The sequence below is a fragment of the Sphaeramia orbicularis genome, chromosome 4 (genome assembly GCF_902148855.1).
Source record: "Sphaeramia orbicularis chromosome 4, fSphaOr1.1, whole genome shotgun sequence".
Taxonomy (NCBI): Eukaryota; Metazoa; Chordata; class Actinopteri; order Kurtiformes; family Apogonidae; genus Sphaeramia; species Sphaeramia orbicularis.
In genome coordinates this window covers 55,693,702-55,700,524 of record NC_043960.1, presented here as the reverse complement: position 1 = coordinate 55,700,524, position 6,823 = coordinate 55,693,702, and positions in this window count along the sequence as shown.

The following is a 6,823-nucleotide window of genomic DNA, read 5'->3' as shown; positions in this document are numbered from 1 at the left end:
TTTTCATGTGGTGGAACTGTTGTCCACACATGAGGGAGGTTCAGATCAAATGGGTTACAGCAAAATAAAAAATAAAAAATGACAGGAGAATGAACAGATTATCTAAAACAACAGAAGTCTATGTACAAAAATAAAAACAATTTACAAACCAATACATTCTCAAAGTAACATGACATGAACCCTACACTGAAAAAAATAATCCATGTTTCCTTTTGCAGCGGAAAACGTGTCAACACAAAGAATAAAAAACAAAGTAAAAGACAAAACGATCTGTCATAATACATGTATTTACACAGTGTGAGCAGGGAGAAGGAGGATGTAGGCCACAGGTGTCAAACATGCGGCCCGGGGCCAAAACCGGCCCCCCAAAGTTTACAATCTGGCCCACGGGATGAATTTACAAAGTGCAAGTTAGGGCATCGAACTCAAAAGTAATATTATAATACCCTATAAATAATGACAACACCATTTTTTTCCTCTTTCATTTACTGCAAAAAACATTAAATTATGGAAATATTCACATTTACAAACTATCCTTTAACAATAAAATGTGAATAACTTGAACAAATATGAACAACCTGAAATGTCTAAAGAAAATTAAGCGCAATTTTAACAACATTCTGCCTGTGACTAAATGTTTTGTGGATTTGTAGATCTCATATGTAATGCACATGTAGAAATGATAAGTCGAGGCATTATATATATATATATATATATATATATATATATATATATATATATATACATAAATTGCATTTATATTTCTTAACAAATTTCTTTTTTTTCAGGTTATTCACATCCTTTTTGTTTGGATAGTTTGTAAATGTAAATATTGGCATAATTGAATGTTATTTTTTGCATTGAAACAATTTGAAATTGTCATTATTTATTGGCTATCATGCTATTATTTGACTGGTCCAGCCCACTTCAGATTAAATTGTGCCCCCCCCCCCCCCACCCCAGAAGAAAATGAGTTTTGACACCCCTGATGTAGGCGTTCATTCGTTTGTTCATTCATTCATTCATTTGTTCATTCATTCACTCATTCACTTCTTCCCAATCATCTGCGTACCCATCTCCCCCTCCTCCGTCTTGCAGTTGGACTGTCGTTAGAATTTACAGTCAAATAAACCTCTGTATGAAACCATCAAAATCTGCAGCATTTCTACAATAACCTCGAAGAAACAACACGTTGTAAAATGTAAGCCTGAATCTGAAGAATCATAGGTCGAGTATGTCCCAACGTCACACACACACACACACAAGACTTCATAATGCTCAGAGTTAAAGTGGAATTCTATAAAAACTGTTTTTTAACTTGTTAATCCACAAAACTAGCTGTACCTCATTGTTTTTTTTTCTTCCAAAACTGAGTTTGACAGAGTTGAACTGATGTTTGAATCATCACTGAGTCTGTTTCCATGACCAGAAAAGTCTGATAACTGGGACAAATCAGATAATTGGACTAATCAGATCCAAGGCATTTACATGCACTTAAATGTCCTCATCCATAAACCCTGGTTTGGACGCTCCAGTCCAGTATCAGATTTCTGTCAGTGTTCGTACGTACGTAAACTTCCTGTTGTGGTCTTCCGCTCATGTTTGACTAAGTCACTTCTGTTCTGTACGACTTTAACTGGGTTTACACGTGTGAGGACGTAAAAGAACTAATATATAGATCAGATTAAACTGTATTCATGCAGGAAAACGTCAGAGGACTGGGGACAAACCTAGGTGTGTTCATCTGATTTGTCATAATCAGATTACTGCTGTTCTCTGATCAAACAGATCAGATCTTCTGTTTACATCAGGGCTGTCAAACTCATTTTGGTTCAGGGGCCATATTTAGCCCAATTTGATCTTAAGCAGGCCAGACCAGTAAAATAATGACTTAAAAACCTATAAATAATGACAAATCCAAGTTTTTCTTTTTGTTTTAGTACAAAAAAACCCCAATTAAATTCTGACAGTATTTACATTTTACAAAAAAGATGTGAATAAACTGAAAAAACAGAAATTTCATTTGAAAAATTTGTGCAATTTTAACAATATTGTGTGTCCACTTATTATTTATACATGTACATTTACACACAGCGTTACATAAACATTTGATAACCGGCAGAATATTGTTCAAATTTTGGGGTTTGGAACTAAAATTTGATCAATTTCTACAATATTCCATCTGTTATTATGAACACAACTACAGATCACAGTGGATCAATAAATGCACCAAACATTTAGTAACAGGCAGAATATTGTTCAAATTGCACATTTCGGGTTGTTCATCTTTGTTTTTATTTGCATTTTATTGTGAAAGAATAGTTTTGTAAATGTAAATATTTTCACAGTGTAATGTTATTTTTTTCAATTAAATTTTTTCCACCTAATTTTTCAGAGAAAAAATTTGTCGTCATTATTTATGGGTTATTGTGTTATTTTTACTGTAGATCACATTGGTCTGTATGTGGAACCTGAACCTAAATAATTTTGACAACCTTGACTGTTCAGGTTCATTTTTGCACTTTCATCCTGCAGGGCCGGAATGGAACCTTTGACGGGCCAGATTTGGCCCCCGGGCCGTATGTTTGACACCTGTGGTTTACATGATCAATAATAATCTGATGACTCCAGAAGTCAGATATTGATGTGATTAGTGGGTAGAAACTGACTCTACATGGGCTGAGTGTTGATATTTCAGTTCTTCAAAGCTGCAGGAGACAAAATCAGGGATAATGGTGAAAAAGTTAACATGTTGTTGCTGTAGATAATGTCTGAATTTGAGTCGATTTACTTGTTATTAACCCTTTCATGCATATTGGTCACTACAGTGGATATCTATTCTACATCTGTTCTCTAATATATTCATGGGTTTTGTTGTTTTAGTTCGATATGAGTTAACACAGTGGACACTTTTGCACCATCCCATACACTGACATTCATACCATTATTATAACTTTGCTGTTCTTGACAAACCTGATCTGCAGTGACATGTTTGAGTGTAAATCAATTGCTAATAAAAATTGTGCATATGATAAAATGTGAGAAAACATCAGATTAGCTGCATTAAAAATGTTTTGATTTTGTATATCACTTTCTGATATTCAAAAATTAAACACATGGTGTCCAGCAGAGTGGACTTTTTTGGAACTCCACAAAAAATTAGGGAGGTAGATTTGTTTCTTTATTGCTTTAACCAAAAAAAAAAAAAAAATTCATTTAAAAAAAAAAAAATTCACTTCAAAGAAAAAAAGTGTTCAAATGCAATTTTTTGGATAGTAGTTTGTTTTTTTTTTGCATTCAAACACTTTTTTTTTTTTTTTTTAATTTTTTTAGTTAAAGCAATAAAGAAACAAATCTACCTTCATAAAAAACAGGTTTATTAAAAAAATTCAATTGCATTGTTTTTTCATGCCTAAAGAGGACTAAAAACACTCAGGAAAAAAAAATCTCGACTAAGGTTCTCATAATTCATGCATGAAAGGGTTAATGTAAATACAGATGATTCAACATTTTTTTAAAAAATTGAAATAAACAAATTTAGACAGAATTATATATAAAAAAGAGAGACTGATCTCATCAAATGCCGTTGTATGTCACACTAGTTCTTGGATACAGTCGGCAACAACGGGAACGCCCACAAACATCACATCTGGTTCGAGCCGAGGGGGAAAACAAACCACTTTCTACCATTACCCATAATGCCATAGAGTTTCTGTGTGCCCTTTTGCACGGCAAATAAACAAAAAAATCACCAATTAAGGTTCTACATTTTACCAAATAATAAAATGGAACCACAAAGGAGGACAAAATGGATTCAAACTACCAGGAGAGAGGACTAGTTTGGCAGATTATGGGACAAAACAACAGAACCTGTTTGTCTACAGCAGGGCTGTCAAACTCATTTTAGTTCAGTTCCACATTTGCCCCAATTTGATCTCCAGTGGGCCGGACCAGTGAAATAATAACACTGAAAAAAGTAAAATTATATTATGATCAGGTTTACATCCACACAGTTTCCTTAAAATCTGAATAACATGAACAACTTGAATTATCTTAAGAAAAAAAAAAGTGCAATTGTAACAATATTCTGCCTCGGTTTATCAGTTTATCATTTACACATATTCATTACAATCACACAAAACATTTAGTAACAGGCAGAATATTGGTGAAATTGCATTTACTTTTCTTAAGACATTTCCTTTTGTTCATATTTGTTCAGGTTATTCACATTTTTTGTAAAAGTATAGTTTGGTAATGTAAACATTTTCATGTAATTTTACTTTTTTTACTTCAAAAACACAAAGAGAAAATTTGGGGTTGTCATTATTTATAGATTATTATGATATTTTACTGGTTCTGACCCACTTAATCTAATTGGACTGTATGTGTCTGTATGTGGAACCTGAATTAAAATGGTTTTTACACCATTGATTGTTAATATCTTTAGTGTAATTTTTGCATTTCACAAATTCACTCCGCAAACCGGATTGGACCCTTTGGCGGGCTGGATTTGGCCCCCGGGCCGCATGTTTGACACCTGTGGTCTGCAGTCAGCATTCATTTGGAATAGGAACCATTTACAAACAGTCGTAGGCTATGTCAGGGGGATCAGGAATAGTAGATTAATGGTTTAAACACTAGTGAACTTTGTACGACATTTGTAATTTGTGTAGATTTCCTCGTAACACGTACAAAAGTACACATTCAGTACCTAAGTAGAAGTACAGATAAGTCTGGTAAAAGTAGAAGTACTGGTTAAAGTTCTTTACTGAGTATGGTATATGTAAAATAAATAAATACATAAATAACTGCTGCCTCTGAAATGTACTCCAAGCACAAACTCAAATCTAACCCTCTGAAGGACATTTCTATTACTGTTCAAAACTAAAAGAACCTCACATCATATTGAACCAAAAACAACATTAATTTACATTAATTCATCTATTTAATGTCAGCTACTGAAATTATGTTCAGTTTAATTCATCATATCTATATTATAAGTCATTCAGTCTCTTACCAGGTGACTCCGTTACATAACAGATGTGTGTAAATGACACTTGATTCCACTGAGTCGATCATTGGTCCAGTCTTTTAAAACGTATGACAAGGTTGAAACTTTGAGTATCACTATTGTGACATTACTGAGAAAAAAATATTGTGGAATAAATGTATACCTTTCATGCAGTGTCTTGAGTTGAATTTATTGGAAAAAATTGTGTAGTTCCAGAATATAACATCAAAAAATGTGTCTGACTTGTCCTTGTGTGACTTTTTGCATGATGTTTGCTGAAAAGTGGGCAAAAATTACCCTTTTTCAGTGACAAATAATTTGAAAACCCATATTAATCCTGTTGCTGCTTGTACATTTTCACTGAACTTGCTTCTTTTGAACCTTAGAAGCAGAGCTGATGGTCTGGCCTTTTGAATGAGGATCAGTTTCAGTGATTTCAGTTAATAATGACGTCAGATCAGCCAGTTCCTCAGAAGACGTCCTCTGACAATTTTGTTTGGATTTTTTGGTTTCTAGGTAAGAATTGGACTTATAATTCTTTATGTAGAGTTGATATTATCATAAATCTGTATGTATTATACACCATTCTCTTTCTTTTTCTGTTGTGAATAAAGCATTACCCAACAATTAAGTCTATTCTAATATTAGATCAGTCAAATCATTACTTTTACTAACCCTACCCCCATCAGTTTTTAGTTTGTGAAAAAATACAGACCATTGTAAAAAAAAAAACAAACTTGCATTCCCTCAATTTTCAACATCTAGCCTCCAAAATTTAATCAATTCTGCCCACCTACATGGGCTACAATTAGTTTAGATTATTTAGGCTCATTTACTTTCCTAAAGTGAGATCAAGTTTTTTTTACAACCAAATTTTCATGTTGGTTTTTGAAACTGCCACCAATTTGTTAGATTTGGACTTGCTCTGTCAATGATGAAGCCAATGTAAGCAGCCACAATCACTTTAGGAAGGCTTCTATATGTCAGTTTAGAGTTCAACTAATAAAACAACTCTTACACATGTTATGGAGTAATGCCTAACTGATGTTTTGTTTTTTTTTTTAATTTCAGGCTGACAGTAGATGCCCAGACCAAAGCCATCCAGGGGTGGAGGAAGGCCTCCTGGGAGGATTCAAAGTTCACAGATGAAGAGAAGAAAGAATGTTAGGTTTGATTTTTGACAGAAGTTAAATGGTTCAATCCAGTAGTGCATAGGCCAAATTTCATGTTTTTTTGTTTCAGCCTTGTGTCAATAAAGGCTCAGTGATTTGAAAACCACAAAAGATTTTGCATAAATGATTTCAGATTCAGATTCCTGAGAAAATTTGACCCTAAACTGATATATTTTCAGTCCATAACCAAGAACTTGAATTTTTACCCTTAATGTCACTAAAATGCAACTCAAACCTTGAACCTTGTCGTATGAACAACAATTCAACCCCAGTGGATTTAATTATTTAATAATTATTAAATCAATATATCAAATTAATATATTGATCTTTGTCTGAAGGCAATAGCGACTCAAAGTTCATCATGACAATTTGTTAGCGTTAACAAAACAAGTTGAAACTCTGTTTTTACTTTATAGCGGACAGGGGGGGAGGATTCTTTTCCCCCTCTGGTTTCCCCGCCCCCAGCTGTGACGTCGTTGCCGACTGTGTCTATAGCATTTGGCTGCTATACATACGCATTTTCATTCTTTCATGTATTGTTCAACGCCATTTGGTTGCGTGTCAGTTTACACCAGGCTCTGCGGTTCACATAACCCTAACCCTCAGTGCGTGGTATTTGACGCAGTGTGAACACACACGC